At 41.7% G+C, this 25,140-nt stretch overlaps 1 long non-coding RNA gene across 1 annotated transcript; it reads left to right on the top strand.

The window, feature by feature from the left end:
* The first annotated feature begins 5,484 nt into the window (after positions 1-5,484).
* Positions 5,485-25,140, top strand: LOC119134563. Its single transcript, XR_005100368.1, has 5 exons — positions 5,485-5,890; positions 7,519-7,973; positions 8,058-8,159; positions 10,149-10,223; positions 24,162-25,140. It is a non-coding gene; the product is annotated as an uncharacterized LOC119134563 (long non-coding RNA).

Here is a 25,140-nt window from a genome sequence, read left to right as displayed (position 1 = left end):
GATACAATTAATTAATGAATTACGTAAGAAATTAAATAAGATTTTGTTTGGAAACCTAACCCCGGCTTGAAACCTTACTTTGAATCCCCTGCCTTTCAGCAAGTAAAGTCAAACACTCTGAGCAACACGCGTGTGTTTGAGTACAGTTTAATGTAGCGGAAAGCAGCTGTTTATTTGGTGACATCCTGGCATGAGTGCAGCACTGCGCCACTCGGCCGTATTGTCTCATTTTCTGCATAAATTATGAATGTTTATCAATCGTTTCAGCCAACTTGGCCCCGATGCTGCTTTTTCTCGCACTTAACTGCTTTTCCAGAAAAAAAGGCCTTCCGCCTGCCACCAATGCCGTAATGGACGTGCAGAATGACTATCTGTCGGCCATAATAGATGACAATAATGGGAAACTGTCCCTGAGCACTCGTTTGGAGTCTTCCTGCCCATCCGCTGATAGCCTTCATATTTAATTCCCCTCCTATCGGCAGGAAAACAGACACTTTCCGACCATCTACAGGGAGCGCGTTTACAATAAAAGGCCGGCCGAAGCCTCGGCTCACGTTTCCGTCTAACGGCGGCGAGGACATAAACCTCCGGGCCAGACCTCATTTTGTCGGCGCCACGGCCCGAACGCGCGAGAAAATAAAATCAATATGGCTGCACACAATCCGCTTAACTTGTAAAAACGGCTGAGGGGAAAAAAAAGTTTGGTTCTCTTATTTCGACTTTTGAGGGCTTTTATTACGATTACTTGTTGCGGAGTTAGCATTGAGCTATGCTATTGTGTTTGGGCACAGCATGCTAGGCTATATGTTAGAATTGTTAGCATGTTAACATTATTATAAGAGTAAATCATTGGTGAATGTGAGTTGTTAGTTGCAATCTTTATGTCAAACCCTAACTCTTTTTTCTAGCCTAATTTGAAACCCTACTTTGACTTTCCTTTCCTCAGTATTGAAGACAATAGAACTAGAAGTGATTGATGACGTTAGAGAACGGCGGCAAGATGCTTGCTGATGTCTTTTTGTGGAACTATATGCTTCCATTAACACACATGCACTGACACATTTATACACACACACGTGCCAGTTTTGCACACGCACAAACACACGCATGCTCAGACACCGATTGTAACCACATCAATCCACAAGCCACTGCTCCATCCTAAAATACACTCTTGAGAGCGCTTGGTGGTGGGAGAATTACGTTGGAACCATTGTAGCGTCGTGCGTGTGTGTGTGTGTGCATGTGCGTGTTCCACCGCCTTTAAATGAGCTTCATGCAATATTAAAGAATGCGAAATTAAGTGAGGATGTGCTGGGAGCGCAAACGGTGTGACTGCCCCGCCAAGGGCACCATGGGAAATAAGCGGTCCGGGCGTTCCGTTTGGGGAAAAGCAGACCACTGGATATTATTATGCTCCCTCGCTCGATCCGTCTTTGCTCTCCAACATGGTAATTCTCGCGAGCTATCCGGAGGGGCCTCGTTGGACATATTGAACGTATCGCCATGGTGACCATTTATAGTCGGCATCAAAGTGCTGTGGAAAAAATTGTCTCGGCATGAAAAATGAAATAATTCCTGCTTGGAACACACTTTGATGTCAATCTGTGAAAAACATTGAACACATCGGTCAATATGACAAACACAAACAAACAGCAATGAAAAATGAAGGTCTGCTGTCCCTGTGGAAATTGTATCCGTATGGAGACTAAGGGCTGTTACAGCAGTTGAGGCACAGTGACAGACTTAGCTAACAGCTAGCGTATGTGTTTACGATTGGCATTTCTAGCCGCGTATCCTCAAATGCTGATGAGACTATTTTATATCGGCGAGCAGATCAAGGGCGACTGCAGCAAAGTGGAGACTATGGAGTAGAAGGCAGTAGTGTCCAAAAACTAGGACCAATAACACGGTAATTGGATGTGAGCGTTCATGTTTATTGTTGTGCTCAAAAGTTACGACGGGGGCAATTATATGTCTTAGTGGAGAGTGAATGCAGCAAATAAACAGCCAAGTGAACACTGTGGACAGCAGGAATGAGATTGTGGACAGTCCAGATCTAAAGCACAACATTAAGTTAAAATAGCTTGTGTGTATATTGTTGTCTTTTATAGAAATGTATCAAATCTGGGCAATTTTACATCTGAGAGGAGACTAAGGGCAGCAAGAAGGAGACCATGGAGTAAAAGACAGTGAATAGTTGGCGAGGAACTAGCATGGCGTGTCGACGGAGAAATGCATTGTGGGTTGTCAAGGACTCGGACGGGGATCTCACTATAGAGCTCACATGGTGTATAAAGACGACGTGGCTTCGAGCCAGGACGTGGCCTACTGTATATCACGGCAGCAAGGAGGAGGCATGAATGAACATTGAGAAAAGACGACGGCGGCAAGGCAGAGCCAGCCCTCCCCGTCCAATGCAGTGCTTTCTTTTTTACGAGGCCATTCCCGAAGATGAGCAACATCAATCTTTACTTGGCCACTGGGATGAGCCTGCCTCAAGGCGGACCGCGCAAACGTACCGCACAAATATACTACGCCAACATACTATTTTGTACAAACAAAAATATGAGTCGGAAGAATATATATTTACAGTATATCTATAAATTACTTACTTTTCAGATGACAGTTTCTAATCTGGGTCAAGGTTTTAAAAGTAGGGTTTGCAGCAAGTGCATTTGTCCTAACCGAGACATGACGTGGCTCGAGAAATCTCCAACGTCCTCTAGCCTCTCGTTTCTTCTGAAAGACAGGACGGGTGGGGGAAGCGCAGATCAATGATATGGATCTGCATGCGCGCGCCAGTGCGCGTGTGCGTGTCATTATCGGACACTTGAATGAGTGATGATGTCGTCTCGGGCCGGCCAATTACGAGCAAGTCTCGTTTATTACCGGGCGAGACAAAGAAGGATGAAGGCCGTGTTACACATAGTGATGAGGACGACGACGGCATATGAGGAAGACTGCGGCCGTGTGTGTGTGTGCGCGTGTGAGAGAATCCGTCAGCAGCTGCTCGGTGATCAATGGAAAAGAAAACAAATGGTGGCCAGAGGAATTTGGGTTTTGAACTTTCCCCGAGTGTGAGGCGGAGGAGGATGCCAGCCGTTAAAAGCCGAGCGAGCAAGGGACAAGAGCATCTTTTAAATCTCACCATCGTCAACCCTTCAGATCACATTGCATGGACATGATTTACATTTGTGATATAGAGTTTTTTTTTTTTGTGAGATTCTTGTCTGAGTTTGGACCCCATCATAGACTCAACCTCTCACACGTGTATACAAACAACATTCGCAGCCTGACAAGACATGCCCGGCTCATTTTTTCAACCGCCAGCCGACACCATTTTGTTTCCCCCGGCGAGGCCTCCGACGTCCTTGCGCGAATCTCGCCGGCCGTTATCGCACAGAGGCTACATTGTTGGACCGGCTTGACAAACAGCAGAGTTCAAGGGCGCTGATAGCAACAATGTGTAATTACACCACTCCCTCCCTCCCTCATGTTGCAGGCCTCCTCCACATAACACTCATTCGACGTTTTTTTTTTTTTTTTTTGGAATGTTCCAACTGGGAAAGTACCACTGACAAAGATGTGACTGAGATGGCGGTGTTAGCAATCATCTGGGCTGTGTTATGTGATTCTTCAAAGCCTCGTGTTCCTGAAAACAAAATTGAACATTTATATATGTATATACGGTGATAAGCCATTTATTTATTTTTACCTGATCCCCCTGCAAGCCCATTTTTCTCTCATGGTGGCAGCACTTCATTTATTTCATTGTATGATTATCTCCACTGAAAATAACAATCGTATCTGTGGTCTTAAACTCGCCAACAAGTTCTCCTCATCTCCGTGATTATCCACACTAATACGCATAATTGAGGTTGAGCGCAATCATATTTTTGTTCATAAAAGCAAACGTCTCTTACGTGTCGCTAAGGAACTGCGGAAAATTAGCACTACATCGCTATTCTCTAATTAATCCGTCAAGATATGGCGAGGGCAATTAAATTGACCAAATCTGGGCCTGCTGGTTATTAATGTAGTAAACTGGTGAGATATGTGGACATTTTTAATTTGTCAAACTCAATGTATGGGAAATGTCAGGAGAGAAAGCATATGCATGTATGTGTGAATCATAATTAGCGTACATGTGTGTGCGTGTATCTACGTGTGTGTGTGTGTGTGTGTGTGTGTGTGTGTGTGTGTGTGTGTGTGTGTGTGTGTGTGTGTGTGTGTGTGTGTGTGTGTGTGTGTGTGTGTGTGTGTGTGTGTGTGTGTAGTCGAGCATTATGGAGAAAGAGGTCACATCCATATTCATTCATGCTAACCATCATGAAACAAAACTGAAAAAAATGGGAAAAGAAAGACAGAGAATGGTGTGATGATAATACATGAACAAATAAATCTTACAGTACATATAATTGTTGAATATCCATACAACTGATATTTGATTTTTACAACAGAAATGGCTTTTTATTGGACAGCATCAATGCCATAAATGACATTTTAATTACATTTAAATGAATGAATAATGAATGTAATAAAATTTCACAAGGCAATAAAAAAAAGAAAAGAAATGAAAGTAGAAGAGTCAAAAGATTTAAATAAATATCCTATAAATGTAAACACACCAATACACTGAATCACAACAATTTAAATAAACTAAAATAAAAGCTAAACTAGAATGAAATATAACAAAATAAACTGCCAATATAAAAGATGTAAAATAAAGTAAAAGAAACATGATGTCTTGAATAAAAAAAATAATAATGATAAAACATGTAAAACTGTTTACATAAAAACTCAAATAAAACAAATATATTCCAATAAAATAGTATAAAATAAATACTATTTTTAATAATTGCAGCACACCATGAAAAGCCACAAAAAAAAAACATTAAATTTGAGCCAATACTTTGAAGCAGTTCCCTTCCGAGGAGTAACGATGATAAAATAAAATACTGAGAAAAAAAATCATTTGTGAGTGTGAATAAAGTGAGCCTATAAAGAGTAAACCCAAAGATAAAATAAAATAGTGATATATTGATGAGCCGCACAGAAGTGAGGGCCTTGCGGTAGGGGTCCTTCTCAATCACTCTAAGCAGACACGCTCGTATTTAAAACAGCGGGTCCACTTGGCGGGCTGCTGTGTAACGGCCCGTCAGCGTCTTTCCAACATGGCTTCTTATTGCTACCTACAGTGTCGCTCTCCTCCGGTACATCGGACGTCATCATTTCTCTCACTTACTTTTCACAGCGTGAGAGAGCCAAGGAGAGGATGAAGAAAGAGGAGGAGGAGGAGGAAATGGAGCGTCTGCGGGCGAGCAGGAGAACATTCCAAAGTGGTGAAGAAGACATCGGAGCAGATATTTCCGCTGCGGATGAATTAACGACCCTCTCCGACTGAGTGAAGAAGCAGCACGTCTCTCACAGGCGAGGAAAAGTAACCCTTCCCTATTTCCTTGTGAGATTTGTCTTGATTTAAAAATCCACTTCAAATATTTTTGTAGTTCGAGAAAACTAATACACTCCGATTTTATACAGAACTAATTTTTTCGATTTCAAAAGGCAAAATTCCAAACTTTTAGAAATGGAATGGTGGCCGCGTTCCATATCGCTCATCTGTGTGTTCATCATCTCCTCTTCCTCTTCCAAAACACATGGTTCCCACAGGCCGCCCGCTGCGGCGGTTAGCGCCCACTCGAGAGCCGTGACGCGGCGTGTACACAACACCGCAAATGTCTTCGGACTGTTCCCAGGCATCGCCTTACCCGCCGCCATCACTCATAAGTCTGTCATGAGGCTCAGCGGGTGGCACAAGCTGTTGCTATCATGTACAAACTCATGAACTGCCCTTTTCTCCTTAAATATAAACTTTTATTATATCATATTGGTTTGCATACACATTTATTCCTTTTATATATGTATTTGTGAATTGTATGATCAAATTTAGGCACATTATCCACTTGGGGTTATCTCATGTAGTTTGTAATTCTAGGCCAAAAATTCTTGTTATGCAATGAGGGGCTTTAGTGTGATAATACAAATTCATGAAAAAAATAATATTTTGTTTAGTTCCGTACGCATATGATCAAATTTTGAGTTCCAAAGATGTATACATTCGATTTTATTGTGTTTGTATACATCAAAATGAATGTAAGTAGCGCCTGCTCGTTGTTTGGCAGACATTTTGTTTTTGACCGGAAGTTCTTCTGTTTGCTTTAGAGTGTGCAGGTGTACCTAACAAAGTGACCGCTGAGCTTACACTTCATCTTAAAATCAATTTTAAACATATTTGGAGTTTTCAAGGGTATTAGCAACAAGCGTCGCTTTATTGAGTTGCCTTGACGCTAACTATGACAAATGAGGCACAACAAGTAAAGGTCACCACGTTATAAAGCGCAGTGTTTTTTACATTAGCTTCGTCTGACATTATTAAGAGGAGCTCCATTTGTTTTTCATTGATCTCATACAATAGGTCACACTAGGTTGATATCAACACTTATGATAACTTCCCCTCTGCTTTTTTTTTTTTTTTTTAAATAACCACACGATCCAGGCCAACCCTGCGGCAATCATCACGACCAGCATCATTTATGCAAATGTAATTAGAAGCTAGGAATATGATATGGCAGCGCAGAGTGCTAGTGGAAATTTATCACCGAAGCTGCGCGCCATCTAAACATTCAATTAAAATATTGGATTTCATCGAGTTCTATCTCTAGGTAATAAATTAAACAGCCGAGGGAGTGCTGATTTGATTAATAATGTGAAAGAAGGCGGAGGGTGTACCAAAGTTAGCCCGCTTGGTAGAGCTGAGCAATATAGCCTTCAAATAAAATATAATCAAATTATTTGGTTGGTTACAATGTTCATCTGGATAAAAAAAAAAACTTGAATTAATCAACAATTCATCAGCCAGCCCTTTACTTAGCTAGGCTTAGCATGAACAGGATTGTCGTTTCTCGTGGCCTCATTCTGGTGGGCAACCATCGTCCCACTTCTCTGAATGTCACATTACAATGTTTTTTTTTTCTTCCAAGATGGAAGCCAAGAGGGCACTTCCATTATAATATATAATATGACCTTATTCTTACCACATTTACATAACAGCCCTCTGGATCCTTTTGATATTTTGATCTGTTTTTTTTTTTTTGTGTGGTTCTGGTCCGCCTTTGTTATGATGTAGCTAAAACTTGTGTAAACTTTTGAAAAAGATGCACAGAAAATTCAAGATGTGTGTGTGTGTGTGTGTGTGTGTGTGTGTGTGTGTGTGTGTGTGTGTGTGTGTGTGTGTGTGTGTGTGTGTGTGTGTGTGTGTGTGTGTGTGTGTGTGTGTGTGTGTGTGTGTGTGTGTGTATGTGTGCGCTTGACAGCAGGCTGTCAACAGGCGCTGAGGTGGCAGACAATGTTGTGTGTGTCTTTCAGCAAGTGCGTGAAGATGCGACCAATTTGGCGGGCGGGGTGGGTTGCTTTTGTGCGATGTTCATTTAGACATTTATGCGTGTGTGTTTTATACAGGTGTGTGTTGATGTGCATGACGGGTGTCGAATCCTGTCAGGGGCGAGGTGGCACTCTCATCTCCCGTGCCAGGGTGTCTCTACAAGTGTGCGTGGCGTCAGCAAGGGGAACACCTTTCGCCCCTCAACACGCCTTTGAACGCAACACACACATGCAGGCATATAGAGGTCATTAGCCTTTGCGCCCCGAGACAAGTTGAAAACACGCAAATGTCAACGTTGCGCTTTTGCAGCTGGGATGTCCGTGACACATATGCACATTTCCTTCCACCGGTGGATTTCATGCATGTGTACGGATCAGATGTTGTGAATAAAGTGTCGGCGTTTTAATTAAACGGCATCTGGAAGCATCTCGGGTTGCGATCGTACCTTCGGTGTGTTTCAAAGACTGTCGACTAAAGTTCCGCAAACAAGTCGAGACAAAACCGGTTGAGCAGAGATGCAGCACTTTTTCAAGTACAACTCCGAGCTTCTCTTTTTGAATTTGTGTTAAGAAAGTCCTTAATGTTCATGGTGCCCTTTGTGTGTTCTTTGACCCAGCCTTCACCCTAACCCCTTCACGCCTCCATCGGGATGTCAACGCCAAAAATATGACGTTATTCTTCCCAAAACGGAACCCTCCTCCTTCTGACTGACCGCAAGGTAAGATCCCCAGCGCCGGCTTGATTATTTTTCTCTAAACGCCGTGAGCACATGTGCAAATGTATATTTAACATTTCGCTAAACATAACATCAATCAATTAATCTGACGTGCATGTATGTGTGTGTGCGTGGCTGAAATCTCTCCAAGATCAATTTTTAAAGATGTCACCTCCTTTTTGCAGGATTTATTTATAATTTGAGTACATTCCAGGCCTTGAAGGTGTCAAGGCCACTGTCAAATTTCTTTTCGGGGGTTAACATAACTGTCAAGATGAACAATTCTAAATACTTTGATGTAGCTTAAGTGTCATATTTAATGAAAGTGAAACCTTAAAAATCATCTTAGGTTCATAATTATCACCTCTCTAGACAAACTCCTCGAGACAGTCGTGAGCCAATGCTAGCATGAAGCGTAGCATTGTTAGTGTAAATGGGCAAAACTGGAACGGAACGCTACATAATCGCAATAAACAGTGTCCGAAAATTATGGTTAGCACTCAAGCGCAAAATAAATCTTGCCTTCTACCTCAAGTGTCGTTCTAACTTTGACGTAGAACAAATGCTGCAAATGTTTTGACAGTTTTCTTGGCTCCCTCAAGCTGCTTTTAAATTCTTTACAATGATGACGCTTGTTAGCGTTCTAAAATGATCTTGCGGGCTAAAGTGCGTTAAGACCAAATTTGTCTCCTGAAACGGGTCGGGCCAAAAATCTTAAATATTAAATGTTTCATATTTCTGTATATGTCTATGTGTAACCATGTGTAACCGTTCTCTGTGTGTGCGTTCATGGAAATGGAGATAATGATCTATGATCTCAGGAAAATTGTATGTATTCATGTGTCATATGCACATGTGTGTTTATTTGCATGGCTGTGCGGGAAGTGCACATTTTCTGTGTGTATAGTTTAATGCGTGGATGTGTATTTAATGGCAAGCGTCACGTTGAAGCCAAGTTGGCACCGCCGAGCGATGACCTCACTTGTCCTCGACCGGTTTCTAAATCGCTGTGAGATGTTGAGGTTTTCTCCGAGCGGCTTTCATGGTGACGGCGAACGTTTTGCGCCAGATGAGACAATTCCGGCTCACTTCAACACACGTTTGCTTTGGTTGGACTTGGAGAGAGAGAGAGAGAGAGAGAGAGAGAGAGAGAGAGAGAGAGAGAGATCACCCCCCCAACCCCAATCTTCTGTTGGTGGGAAGGAGGCTTGCCCCCCCCCCCCCCCCAGCATCCCTCATTGTTTGCGTGTGACTGCACACCAAAACAAAAGCGTTGAGCGCGTGGGCGCCGGCGGATGCAGACTTGACTTGACCTCTATTTGCATATCAATCAATCGTCGACACTTATTTTCTTACTTTTCCTTCACATGATGACTGTACACAGTTTTGTGTGTGTTTGTCAACTTTTTTGGCTGCGTTCATTTCGAAGGAAATGAGCTCAACTCTTGCGTATTTCATTTCAAAACAGCACCAAAACAAACATAACTATTGAGTACAAAAACAAATTACAGCTAAAGGGAACATTATATAACCACTTAAAACATTAGCGTGGTGCCATGAATGAATTGCTCTTGCTTTAATTGCTGCCAGAAGAGCAAAGCAGCCATGATGATGAATTGAGAATATTTGCACATGGCCAGTAAAGTCATCCACCTTTGTGTGGAGGCTAGGCTAAGCCATAATTAGCATGGTGGTCCACGCATGAGTGGTCACATGTTAAGTAGTGGAGTGGACAGTCGCTAATTAACCGTCGCTCAAATTATCTGTGACTGGATCTCAGATGACCACTCGTGTTTGGTTCTCACGTCCGCTCTATTTGTACGTTTGTGTCGCTTTAGTGTACGTCAATGTCAACATAACAAGTCCAGGCACAGTGTGATTATATTGATTGATTATATTTGTTTTCTAAATACTTCATCTAGAAAAAAAAGTCAATTAGTGGTGGACCAAAACAACAAATAATTTCAATTTGTTTATGATGTCATCTTCTAGGGCTCTCGTCAAGTACGCAAAGCGACAGCGTTTTGGAGCAGCTGGAGAGTTTTTCAAAAAATCTGGCATGAAATAGTAAGTAAGCCTCTAAGTGAGTCTACCTTCTTATTTTTACTATGTGCTGGACTGTATGTCATTTTTACTTTCACCAATCAAATCAATCCAGAGTTTTACTCATTTCTTTTAATTTTATTATTTACAATAAATTAAAAAAATGTTGAACAATTGGTTACTGTATATTGCGCCCATTCCTGGTCATGGCCATAAATAGAAAAACATCAGGGACAGAAAATAAAAGAAAAGTCAAAGTCACCAAGCCAAATCATTCTTGGAGATTTCTGTCTCTCTCTCTTTTCCTATCTCTCTCTCTCTCACACACACGAGCGCCTGCCTCGCTGTTACTGGATTCGGCTGAGTGAGAGCAGGCCTGCACTATTTCACCTCAGGGTGCCCGCCAGGGTCAGGGGTCGTGTGTAATGGTCCCAACCATCTCGGGGAGAAAAAAAGAAGACGCCTTCACTGGGCTGACAAACTTCTCACACCCTGTAATCACAAAGCCCAGTGTGTGTTGGTGTGAAGACGCTAAAGAGCGCTTTAGTGTATTGTGTTGCTAAAGGACAAGTTTAATGAGCAAGTGATCAGGGTGACAGTCATGCCTGAGGGCTATTTTGTATTTCACCTGGAGAATGTTATTTCATCCCTTATTTGAACGACATTATTAGTTGTAGTATTATTTGCATTCATTTTATTATTTTGTGCTAAAAAAAAAAATGAGGGCAGATTCAGAATCTGCGCAAAAAAATCATCTATAACTTGCATGTTTTGAAAAATTTGGTGACAAATGTTATCAATAAGTAAGAAAAAATCCCTTCAGATTTAACAATTTGATGCTGCAACTACCATAATTATTAAAACGTGTCATTATCAGTTAATGGCGATGTTAGCTTGATATCAGATTGATACCGAATCCCACAGTATTGCACCGCCATCTTTTATTATGACAATAAAGCCAAGTTGATAGTTCCATATACTGTCATTCCGTCACCTTGAGAACAACTGCGTGTGCGTTAATGTGCGCTTGAGTGGCAGTGATGTCACGGTCGCTGTGTTTTCACACGGCAACCCGATAGCTTTGAACCATCCAACTTGCAGCAATTTTGGGCTCAAATGCACTTGACATAACAGAGCGATAATTGGGCGAGTGCGGGCCTCCGGGGAGCGGCGTTTTTGTTTTTTTCTTTCAGATGCTTTGATGACACGATAATGGCCGGCGAAAGCTTTTCCCGCCTTGCCCAGATCACACGTGGAGTGATGTCAGTGCGGGAGATGATGTCAAGATTTTGGATGTTGGTCTGGGATAGTTGCTCTAAACCGTTGCCAGGCTGTCAAGCGTGGTGACTCCGCTCCTACTCTTAGCCACTTTTCACACCTTTGATCAAGTCTTTTAAATGACTCGATGATTACGTGTAATTTAGCGCAGGAAGTCCCGCAATGATTCACTGGTTTTGCCGGGGCCAAGTCCATCGCATCCCATTTGTCGTGAACGCGTTACTGGACCACACCAATACAAGTCCTGTGCAAGGGGTTCCTCGGTTTTAGATGGAGTTGAGCAGAAATATTATATCATATTATATCACTATGCTAACACAAACATAGAATTACAAATAGATTGACTCTTTTAAAGTAGTTGTGAAACTCTTCTTCGTTTGCGTCTGCATAACTTTATGATAATACTGCCCCCAGTGGCCAAATGGCAAAAGTATGACTTTGGCAACAATAATATAAGGATATAAATATTTTAAATATATACTGTACCACCCTCGCAACATAAAATCCATTTTTGCTACTACTTGACCGCAGTTGTGTGTCAATAAGAACTTTTTCCCGACGTTCTACATTTCCGTATCTTGTTTACCCGTCCAAAGTGTTTTAGACCATCCCAGGTTGTTTCCAAAGAGGCAAACGGGCTTTTGGCTTTTCTTCTCTTCACATAGGTTTGATTTGACCGCTGCCGACACTTTGAACCTTCACAGTTTTCTGTCAAAAGAGGTGGAAAGGTTGTGTGTGATTTCCTCGCATATGTGAAAACTCGCTCGATTCTTCATCGCTCTACTTTTCAATCTCGACTTCGTGTGTTGTCCTCATTTCCTGTCTTGCGTATTCTCGGGGAATGGAGGAATCCAGTTTGTCCCTCAGTTGAAATACTGAGCTCGAAAGCCATTTAGCCTAGCTTAGCATTAGCATCCTAGTCCATAATAATTCTGACTGGAAGAAATGATCATCTATCCTGTTTCTCTTTCTCACTTGATGACACTGAGCTCTCACGTTGCACAAAAATCTAAAAACAAATCCAAGAACCGCTTTGGCGTTGACCAATGATACGCAATCCTTAACCACTATCAACGTGACTCCTGCAAATATGACTTCTGCTACTAATGAGGCCTAGGGAAGCCTAACCAAAATGTGATTTACAACAAGCCTATGAGCCAGAGCTAAAGATCAAATCTACATTGGTATTGGCAATCACAAGTATATCTTTTTTTACAATCAAAACAACAGTTGTATGAGAACTGTGACATTATTTCACAGCATTTAAAAAGCAGTTTGTGGATTATTAGACGTACTGAAGTTGAACACTAACAGGCGTACTTCCCCAAACTTTTCACATGACACCCCCCACCATCATTCCCCTCCTCCTCATTGCTGCTGTTTGGAGAATCGAGACACCTGATTGGCCGGCGGGAATAAACGCAGCAAAGTCGCACACAAAGGGGTGTGTGGTGGGGGACTTAGTGGGAGGGGGGTCGCTGTGTTTTATGAGCCATTAAAGTTTTATTCATCCCTGCACTGAGGCAGCCATCGGCCACGGGGTCACTGTGCTTTAAATAAACTCCCATCATTCCTCCGCTGCCCCCCCCCCCCCTGATATCACCCCCTCCTCCCACCCACCTTGTTTCCCCACTACCACCACACACTTAATGGACTGTTTATTGTTTGATCCTCAAGTCCAACTCCATCACACGTTCCCTCCGTCTTTCTGCTTGTGGTCGGCGGTGTTCCGCTTCATGTGGTTTGTCTCCACCTTTGTTTATATCAAAGTGTGTTTGTGTGTGTTTGTGAGCATGTGTGCGAGGCAAAACCACAATACTTTGTTTAATTAACTATTGTAAAAAAAAAAGGGTACATTCCTAACAATCCAAAAGTCAAAAGTACATTTTCCCATAACATTTTTGTTTTCAAAAGAAATGACATACTGAAGTGCATGATACATGTCTGAGATATATTTACAACCTATAATGATGAATTGTGTACCAGAATTGATTTTCACATTGTGAAGTGATGCTGTGTGTACAATTCATTCGCAAGTTGTAATGATTAACGAATTGATATATTGCCAAGCTTCTTTTACTGAATATATATTAATACCGAAATTTTTGTAAAGTTTGCTGGTATCGCATCAGTATTCAAATGTATGCTATCACAAATTCACATCCACTTGAAAATCATCATTCTGAGCAAGTGTTGAAAAGTTCCGAACCAATTTTGATTATATTGACATGCTGTAGTGATGATGAAACGAAGGTTTTTATTTCTCATCTTAACCAAACATTGGTGACACCCGTTCCTTGGAATGGCATCAAATTTGCGGTATCGTCTGTCGTCAACTCAGCAGTCAAGCTTTTAAACGCAAACAACTTCCAAAGTGTTGAGCCTAGCTTTAGCAAGCGCTAGCTCTCATCCTCCCAGCCTCGACGGCGTGTTTACATCGAGTCGGCGTGTGAATTATTGCTTTTCGCCCAGCTTTTAACGGCCGCGAGAAAAATGCCCGCAAATACGTAAACATTCGGCAATGTGCTTTGTTTTGAAGGGTCAGCTGAGTGACGTAATGCCAGAAAGAAATTTGTGGTGGTGTTGGGGGGGGGGGAAGGCATGCGGGTGGAGAGTTTGCAGAGTACAACCCCCCCACCACCACCACGACCCGGTCCTCAACTTTGACCGCCGACCCCGCCGCAGATCTGTCATGAGAGGGGTGCTGCTTAACACAAAACGCAGCCTGGTTCAAGAGTCACGTATAGGGCCAGGCTGCTTGTCGAGGGGGGGGGGAGCGTAGTGTGTGGGGGTTGGGGGGTACACAGAGGCCTCATTTATCCTCCCTCTCTCTCCTCGCTGCACTTTTCCTCGGCCTTTTGTTTCTGCCAGCGGCAATCGTCCGCGGAGAAGCTAGCGGTCCAGCGGCAGCGACGATGTGACAGCCAGGCCTCGTCAAGGTGCTGAAAAATGTAAATGATATGCGCAAGATCTAAAAAAAAAAAAAAAAAAAAAAAAAAAAAAGGAGCCCAGACAGACTGGAGGGCCAGAAAAACGCCAGCCAAGGAAGACGAGCGGCTCAGGTCAGGAGAACAGCAACATTAAGACTAAAATGTTCTTTTTTTCAGCCTGCATTTGAGCAGGAAAATGTTGTTGCTAGGTAGATTTGATTGATTTCAAATTACTGCCTTTTTTATTTTCACATGGATGGCAAAAAAGAATAAATGAATTCAGTAGAAGTGAATTTGTTTTTTATGTTGTTTTTATGTAAGTTGTATGAACTGTTTTTACTTGAATAAAAATGACATTTAAAACAATTGTGAAAAAATGATTTTATTATTATGGCCTATTTTTGTTTAGTGGTTTGAAAGCTTGTTTTGTATTTTTGTGCACACTGAACCGTAGTTATTTCAAACCGATTTAACAATTCAAAATAATTGTTTTGTTTTAGCTTCTCTATTTTTATTTAAAGTATATTTTTGGATAGGGTGGAGAATATATTTATATATTTATAGTGATCACATTATTTGTGCTTTACATTGAACATGCTCAACATTGTAAGCCCTGTAAGGTGTTCATTATTTCGTAAAATACTTATTTGATAAAACATTGAATTTAGGCTCATTTCGCAATTTATATAATTGATATTTTCATTTACAATGATCAACACGAATAGGATATCATGCTTTTTATCCATGTATATTTCCGGTGTTGCATTTATTTAATTTTTTTGCAAATCTTTTTTTTTTGTAAATGCCAAAATGTCGAATCCGTGCTTTTATTTATAACACGCGCAGCAATTTTTGCACGTTTTTTTTTTTTAATCATGATTTTTTTTTTTTTGCAAGACGCTGCACAAAAATACAACTGCAACGAAAAACGTAGTGAAATAACAACAAAAACGGAAGGGAAAAAGAAGCTGCGATGGTTGCAGTTTTTCTCCGACTCATTTCCACATCCAGGCCGTCCTTCTTCGAGACAACCCAGTCGGTCCGAGTCGAGTGTTTTGTTTGTGTTCGGCAGCCGAATGAGAGTGACATTTGATGTTGTGGGCTGTGACGCGTGTTAATTGAAGCCCACGTCTTCTCATTAGGGTCTCTCCTTTGACTATTTGACGCCGCGGGCCTTGTTTACTTTGCGCTTCCGCTCCACTACGCTTGCGTGATTTGGGTTTATTTAGGCGCCGAATTAAAGCTGAGTATTTATAAGTCGAACGTCGTTGCGTGCATGGCAAGACGCAACCAAGTCACGAAAATAAGTAAATCCTAAAACGCCGTATTTCCTCCTCGTAATTTGGCATTGTATTTTGCAATAAATGCCATCTTTTTTGTGTTCTCAATTAACTTCCCCCGTCTGTCCCTTATGATATTATTTGATGTTCTCACTTGTTATCCGTTCCATCTGTGATTTACAGTTGCCTAGTAAAAAAAAAAAATCAATAAAATTCTCTGATCAAATGGCATCATCAATACCTGACAATACTAACATAAGCTTCCCCAAAACCTCACTGTCAATTAGAATTTTATCCAGTAAAATGCTAATAAATTAGGGATTCTCAATAAATGCTTATGATAATTTACAGTGAGTGGTTTTACAAATGTGCTTTTTGATTTCTACACTAAATGAAATGCCTTTAAAATACACGTAACCATAAAAAGCAAACAACTCATTTGAAAAAAATTGTGTTGAAAAAAAAAAAAAAATCTAGCAATGTGCTTATCTGCCTGTTTTAGATTGTGTTTTTATCATGTTTTATTGTGATTTTTAATTGGGGTCTGTCTCATTTTTTAGAGGCCTGCTATTTTGATTTTTTTGCTATTTTTTTCCAAATGTTGGCACCAGCACAACAAAGTGTGTTCATTAACATTATTAAGAAAACAATTCAAATCAGTGTAGCTGTGTGTATTTATCTTGTGGTAGCCATTTTTTGCCTTTTAAATTGATTTTGTTTAAAAAAAAAAAATTATTCCGGTTGTGTGAAAAGATATAACTGTTTTTCTAAATTTATAATCTAATTAATTCATTTTAAGTTTTTTTGAAGTTTAATGTTCTTAGTATACGGTACATGTAAATGATGATTATTTTAGTAAGTTTAGGAACCAAAATATCTTATTTGAGCTCTGAACATATCTGTGCAAACGCCATCAATTATTTGCATTTCAATTTAGCTTGGTAGTGCCCCTCTGCGCTGATACCTTGTTACCTGTTGGTGTCTGCACGCTGAATTAGAAAGGCCTTTTGTTGCGGGTGCGCCACTTGTGTATGACACCAGTAATGGCGGTAATTGTTATTGTTGAGATTACCTGTCAAGAGGAGGCGCCCCTGTCTTGACGAGGGGTGACACAGGGGAGGCGCGCTGGGGAAGACAGGCTGGGGGTGCGAGGCGGCGGGACGCCCTGATGACTTCTCCGCTGATAATCAAGCGTTGCGGCCTGTGGTATAATTCAGCTGTCAGTGGCACCTAGCGGGACCCGGCATCAGCCTGCCGAAGCCCAGCTGGCGTGGAAGAAGAGGAGGAGGGAGAAGGGAGGGTAGTGATGGGACAGAAGAGTTAAGGCAGCGTCTTCTGAGTGTCTGAGCCTTAAATTAAAACCATCATGAAGCACTTTACTCGTGACATTGATCAAATTTGAGCAGGCATCACTGTTTTATTCTGCCCATTTTTCAGATGGAGTTGAAGATCCATCTATCTATCTATCATTTTGATGCCATCTATACCGTATATCAATATCAGTGATTCTTAAATTGTACTCCGCATGCTCTCTGAAGTGCAGTTCAGTTGTGTTTAACTTGAAAGAGAGGGTAAGAAACCTCGTTGTCTCCCAACACACGTGTGCATTATAAGGAGCTGGTATGAGCAGCAAATCACTTGTGGAGAAGCTATCAGAAAGCTTGTCTTTATCAATGATTGTGTCTGATACTGATAAAGAAAAGGGAGGGAGGTAGTTTGGGCTGCGGGGGCTTTTTTCCCAGTTAAAGGGCCAGAAGGGACCGCTTGAAAACTGTCGAGAGAGCTGCTTGTGTCTGTATTCCACTGAGGCGTCCCGCAGGGTTCTAACACGGGGCCTCTGTTATTCCACTGGGATATAAACAAAATAGTATTTTTGTTTTGGGATACTGAAAATACACACAAATTTAACCAATGTTGCGATTAAAGCCATAAAATATTTGGAATTTGGAGTGGCAACAAACAAACAAAATAACTTCTACAAACTACTTCACTCTTGCAATTCTGTAGAACGTCTTACGAGTTGTTCTTGTCGGATATTTGCTAAATTTGTCATCATTTAGCCACTAAATCAAACTCAATTGCTCTATAAACTCATTTGCCATGCCCGTCGCTTTTATTGCCTCGGCGGGCCTCCTGATAACATCATCATCATCATCACCACGGCGAAAATGTTATTAACACGATCATTCCTTGAGATTTAAAAAAAGAAGAAGCCGAAAAGCACCGCTCTCATTTCCTATTCAGATGACGGCATTAAATGCATTTATCACCTAGCGCAGGAGAGAGGTGATAAACAATGCCATTCATTATCTGGCCCAGATGCAGCGATTGTTGATTAGAGGGCTTTGAATGTAACACACACACACACACACACAGATGGGTGGACATTAAGAAAGGAGAGAGAGGGTGGGGGGGGGCGCGTGAATAGGCTTGGAGGGACATTAACGGCAAGCATGATTGATACTTGCCGCGCAGGCTTTTTAATGGTATTGTTATTCCTCAGAGTTATACCCCCGTCCTCCCCGTCGCGTCTCCTCTCGTAGATAAATGGACGTGTAATAATGAATAGAAATCATACTACGTTTTTTTTTTTCCCTCTGAGTGAATCTCAATTAGACAAGAGTTTACATTTAAATGAAAGGAATCGTCGGGTAAATGTGACAGTTGATGAACTGAGATTGGAAGTGTTCACCCAAATAGAAAATTCTGCAAATTCCACACAAACACATCGGAGGATAAACTGCATGTTTTGCTTGGTTATTCTAAAATGTGAAAAAAGAAATTGACAGTCAGAATATTAGGAACAGCGCTATATGGTGTGGTGCAGTTGAACAGTAATAAACATTGTTTTATATATATATATATATATATATATATAAAACCTCCCAGTAAAAAAAGAGCATTATTCTATTTGTAAAGACAGAATCTCTGATGATTTGATCACACAATAACTTTTACACCATTTGAATTGACCACACAGTTACTCCACTAATGTGGAGATGAGGCTGCCAAAGTACATTACGGAGGATTTCATGTGCTGGACCAGCTTGTCCAAAGCACTTGTGTTTATTACACGGGCCTGCGTGGCACACGATGGCTGCCAGCACGCACACACACACACACGCACACACGCGCACACACACCGAGTCCAAATGAGGTCATTATCACGTTTCAGCTGTACGGCGGAATTAGCAAAGGCAAGCTCACGTCTGCTAACCTTTCACACGTCGTAAAGATTTAATCGAAAGTGTGTCTGGCAGCCCGGTTTGATCATCTTTATTTTACAAACTCATCTTTGACGACAACAAAGGGAATGCAGGAGCAGAGGAACACTCGGCCGCTTTATGATATTGATTTTTTTTCTTGTAACTTTGCTTATAAAGATCTCATAGTTCAAATAAGTTGAGTCCTTTAATAATTGTGGATTTTTTTTTTTCCACAGCAAGCGTATTTCTATTTTATATTCAAATTAATTTTTTGCTTTCACCCCCACTATTTCCTAATGGTCCATTCCTCATTTTCTCGCCTCTGTCTTGCGTCGCGTGGCTTCTCCCTCGTATCCGTCGCCGCTTTTGATCTCACGGCCATAAAAGCGAAGTAGGCGAGCGTGAGTGTTTACTTATTTGTCCCAATCATTTTTTACATCCCGCGTGTCACTTCCACTTTAAAAGCTCCAACCAGCGCTTAGTATCATTCATCCGGACCTCCCGATGCGACCGCGCTTGTCTTCACCTTGTCCTTGGTTTTCTCTCAACCTCCATAGCGACAACATGTTGTGGACGCCGCATCCTCCTCTTCCTCCTCCTCCGCTCGGCCACGCCCTGCCACCCTTCCACTCTCTCCCCCTAATCAGGGCCAGATGGAGGCAGGGATGGAGTGATGGAGGATGGGGAGGGGATCGGGTTTGGACCCGGCCGCGTCCCCCACGGTGGGGAGCTGTCAGCCCTGCCGGGAGAGAGGAATTCTTCGGCAATAAAATGCGGATTTATCACCACTCTACCACAGAGAGAGAGAAAGAAAGGAAGGGGGATGAGATCAGAATCGCAAACAGAAAAAGAAAACGAGACAAGTGACTTTCGGATGAGGATGGGAAGATGGCGGCCGGCGGTTCCGAGTGACCCGACCAACCGGGCCGAATGAACCTGCTAAAAACGAGCGTGCGCAACAATGGCCTGTGTAATTGAAACCAGAATGTGCAGCATTTGATAAATTGCTTGACCCCGCAGGAATGTTCAGCCCGTAAATTTTTACGGCATTTTGGACGTGTGTGCGGCCCTGTGTGTGTGTGTGCATGGGGTTTATTACAACAAGAAGAGGCTGTGCGTCCCCCCCGACGTTATTATTCCAAAAAGCATAATGGTCCCTCAGTTGTATCTGCCGCATACATGCACATAAGAGACTAGCTTACATGTACTCTGGAGAATTTGGAGTTGTAAATACCACAAAAAATGATATGACTGCAAAAGGGAATATATATGCTGCAGCATTTTGAAGTATTTGTATATATTATTTCAATATATTGTATATATATTGATATATCATTTGAAGTAACAAGGCAGCGGTATATTTCCTGAAAACAGTTTGGTCAAAGAATAACCCGATTTATTTAAAAATATTAATATTCCAAAAAATTGGGTTGTTTGGCACTTAAATAGTTTGGGTCACTTTTCTACTCCGGTGTTATCTTTGTTGTCAAATTCTTGAGACAAGGTGAGTTTTGGATGAGGGTATAATGTTTAGTAACTTGATGTCTTCATAGGTTTATGACTTCCAGTTGAAATGCACACCTATTGACAGTGAAGTCTCAAGACGGCAAGCAAGCACGCGCACGCACGTTGCGTACGTCAACAGCCCGGAGGATCACGCCGAGCTCGGCCCGGAGGGCACGGCGAGGTCAACGCAACGTAAACAGAGAGCGCGGCCAGATTTACGATGTTTGCCGTCCGCTACGACGACGACTGCGAGGGCTCTGCACATTCTCACGTTTAGAATTGCTTTTCGCAGCTTTTCCATCAACCTGACTGGACAGACACTTTAAAAACAAAATAAGACAAGCTCTCCGTCAGGAGCTGCGATGACACTTGAACTTTAATGTTTTTTTTTTTGCTTGGCTTGGAGCGGGCGTGTCTTATTTATTTATTTATTCATTCATTCATTCATTCATTCATTCATTCATTCATTCATTCATTCATTCATTCATTCATTTATTTATTTATTTATTTATTTATTTATTTATTTTATTTTATTTTATTTATTTATTTATTTATTTATTTATTTATCCATTTATCCGTTTGTTTATTTTTTTATTTGGGAGCATGAAGGCCAAATGAACAAATACATTAAATGGGAATGTTTAACTTTTAATACAACCCAACTATAATACTTTAAAACAATGAATTACATAATTATAAAATAATCAAACCCCATTGTCAAGTACCTAGACCATGATACTTGGCGCCGCTGGTCCAATAGAAAGACAGGACAATAAAATGACTGGCCAAGCCTATTTCTTTGTCGAAATCGAAACAGAGCAAATCGAGCGTGTTACTACCTGACTGTCAACTGTGCTATTTAGAAATGCAAAATCAGCCAGCACAGTTTGATTCATCACATTGTGCGTGCGAATTCAATTCATTTGGTTAACTCCTCCCACAGCATGGGGCTTAGCATTTCAGTTTCCACATCAGTTTGTGTACGCAATCAAGTTGGCGTCCGTTCCAGTAAATCACTGCTTGGAAAATGAAGCCTACCTAAGAGTTAAAAAGAGGAAAACACGCCCTCACATCTGGCAGGACCCCGCCGCGAGCCCCCACAGCGTTTCAGCACCCTTCCATGGCCTGTTGACAGTTGTTACCTGTGCCCCAGCGGGCCCTCGCTGCCCTGAGATAAAACCACCTTTATCCAGCGCCAGACGCATAAATATTTCTCTCCCTTTCTCTGTTTTCCAAAATAGCTTTTAATTGTACAAGTTTTATGAGCTGGATATTAAGTGCATATGTTTTACAAGGCGCGCTGTCCTCCGCCTCACCCCGACACTTCGGCAAATGTTTTGATTTAGTCGTCGAGAAGGAAGAAGCGCAAAAGAATTGGGGGGAAAGGTACTCCACTCGAACCCATGTGTCTCACCACTAGTTTGCTAGCGAACGACGTACATGTCATTTTTACGATTTAACGTTAAAAAGAGACGTTGTTTACTGGGAACCTGGGTGTAACTTACGACGTCGACTCGATATTTTGCCAACGATAACAACACGAGTCAGTGATGAGGAGATATATTGGAAGCCATCAACACAAACAACGATTAGATTTTATCTCGATGATCAGTTCGTCAAACTGAAACGAAAAGAACAAAAGTAGCTAAATAAAACACATTAGCTCTTTGCCATTAGGCCGAACATGTTTTAACATACAGAGAGAGAAAAAAGGAACAACTTGTTGCAGAAAAAAATTATTTAATTTGTGTAATTGGACAAACACAAAATTGGAACTTAACACTATAAAGTCTTTTTCCTTTTTCTAACTGTTTTTCCATGTGCTGGTAGCCTCTCCGTGACCTCCTCTGCTTTTTTTTTTTTTAATCACTCCCCTGCACCCTCGCCAATATCAGCCACATGTGTTTGGGTGACCAGAGCGCTGCGGCGACGTCGCCATTCGTCTTCATTTCTACAAAAGTCATCAGCATGCCGTGCGTATTAGCTCCATCGAAGACATCTGATCTCGCGTCTACCATTCCTCGTAGTTTGAAGCTCACAACACTTTTGGTCATCACGTGATTTATTGAAAAGGCGCGAGGGGGAAACAGAATCATAGTTCATGGGAAGAAATGCCAAATATGACTTTTATTTCAAGTGAAGAGCTTTCAAGTTCTTTCATTTTTGAATGCGGCCTCCAGTTGCACCGTGTGCTTGTTTACGTCCGGGGAGATGTCATGTCACACTGACTTTTGTAATAGCTTGTATCCGAATAGTTGGCTCTGCCCAAGCATCAAGTGTGAAATTAAAACAGCCTTGTTTTTTTTTTTAAATCTTCTTAGTTGACAAAATCTGTGATTGGGACATGCTTTGCTGAATTGTTATGTCACACTTTGGCTAATTTGCAAAATTGAGTACTGTGTAAAACTTCACACTTGATAGTTGGGCAGATTTTATTTCTATTTGTGTACAAGATATTAAAAAGTCACTTTTATAAATGTAACACGCCTGAGAACTGTTTTAGATTGCAAAAGGAAAAAAAAACCCAATGACAAATTTCAGGGACTTTACAGGTGATTCAAAACTTGCAAAGCCGGCGTGACACTGGTGCTGCTCTGACTCTGTTGGGGAAAAAAAGCTTTCAGCCCTGAATCAAAACTTTTATTGTGGTTTTCCAAATCCTCTCTTGACTGGCGGTCGCAAACAGGAAACACGTTTTCCAACGCGGCTGCCAAGGATGCTTTCAAATGGGTTTTTTTCTTCTTCTCTTTTGTTGCAACTCCAAGTGTCAAGTATCACAATAAGTGTTCCATCATCTGCCGCACGCCATCTGATCGGCCTAGTAGGCCGCTCACTCGTGAATTCAAAGCGTTTTTGCACTTTTTTGCTGTACGGTCAGTGAATAGACACTTAGAGATGTTAAGTGAGAATGTTTGATTGATAGTTCTCTTTAAGTTGAGCAAAAAAAGCAAGCGTTTAGTTCACATTTGCCATCAGAGATTTTTCATTTTGTTTATTGAATGGTAAACTTGTTTTTAATTAGAGTAATGCAAAAACTACTTAGAAAATGCTCATTTAGAAATACTGTATCTGGAATTTATCATCTGCATAAAAAATGAAATATAACACAGGAGTTGCTCTTGCTAATACAATTTACACAAAGAATAAAAAGCCGTCGTCCGAGGATAGACACTTGTGGAACACCATCAGTAACTGCAATACTGGAGAATCTTAGCGCTAACAGCTTCTGCTAGCACTTAACAGTACAACGACGTGAATACATGAAAGACTCAAAGTGAGGCTATTTAGTTTCTTCTTTAAGTTGGTGTTCATCACCTCAGTGACAGTCCAAGCACCGCAGTCCACATGTGGCTCCCACGAGACGGCCCAACTCCCGAGACAGCGCCGTTGCCTTACATGAAATAGGCCGCAGCAAATCCCTTCGGCGCGCAACCTCCTCCAAGTCTACTCGCATCCGTCTGTCCTCCTGAGCTAGCGTCGGGCTCCGGCGCTGACATGACATACGGCGTTCTGTCTGGAAGCACCTTGGGTGGATTTAGTTCTGTGGCTCGCACTGTATGGGGGGAGTGTGGAAAAATGAAAAAAGGAGGGAAATCGTATCTACTTTCCTTGGAGACAAAAGGGTTTGGATGATGGACCACACAGTTCTGGATACACTTAATGTGATGATGAACATATTTATAAAAAGTTAGTTGTATGCCTCTTTTGGTACAAAATAGCATATTGTCGTATTTACTGTATTTGTTTGTGCCTTTCACACAGAATCTGGCCAAGTGGGATATTGTTGCCATGAAAAGGAAGACCCCAAAACTGCCCATCTTTGTGTCGCTGGACTGTCTGAAAGGAACTGACATGGAGCGGTTGTCAACCAAAGTGTTTTGTCCATCTTAAGACCCTTTCACACTGTCCTGTGTCATTGGACTGTGTGAAAGTGACCAACACAGAATGTTGGGCGAGCGACAAGAATTTCAGTTGCCTTCATGTTGTCTTCTTCTGTGCTTGAGAAGAGGTCAAGCTGACTTCCATTCAACTTTGTGCCACTGTATTCCCTTTCTGCCCATCTTTTTCTCATCTACGGGATAAGCGCAAAACTCCTTTTACATGTCCTAAAAGGGTCTGATAAAAGTCAACAACATAAACCGTTGCTGAGGAATGTGCCGTTTGATGAAATGTGGAACAGGCGATAAGCGCAAGAAGTCATAAGGGAGAAGCAACAAGCCGTGATGGATGTGTGCACTTTTCCCTCTGCTTGAAATTTCCCAGATATATTTCATGCTTTTAGCAAACAAACTGCGACGTATTTTATCTGGCTCGCCAGCCCCCCCGATGTGCTGATATCAAATCCTGCAATGATTTGATCCGCTTTGATGTCATCATTCGCCGTGTCAGCGATGTTCAGCAACGTTTTTGTGGAGCACTCCCTCACACCTTGGTCGTGCCTGTCAAAACATACAAAGTCCAAGAACCTTTTTGAAGGCTTTTATAGTCGCTGCTGTCAGAGACAATGTGCTCACTGTCCGAGCTATTTCTTGCCATGGGCCTCAACCTAATTCTGGCCACAGATTGGTTCATGCCGTGTTGCCGTGTGAAACATCTTTTGCAACATTCTGTGTGAAAAATACAGGTGAATTAGTGTTGGCTCGTGAGTGAACGATTCGTTCAAACGAATGAATGCTTTCAGTGAACGAGAGTGAACGAATCACTTTAGGAAGTGATTCGTTCTTTTTTCCGTTCACATGAC

The sequence above is a fragment of the Syngnathus acus genome, chromosome 15, assembly GCF_901709675.1.
Source record: "Syngnathus acus chromosome 15, fSynAcu1.2, whole genome shotgun sequence".
Classification (NCBI taxonomy): Eukaryota; Metazoa; Chordata; class Actinopteri; order Syngnathiformes; family Syngnathidae; genus Syngnathus; species Syngnathus acus.
The sequence above is the reverse complement of the archived record's forward strand: the minus strand, read 5'-3'. Positions and strand labels throughout refer to the sequence as shown.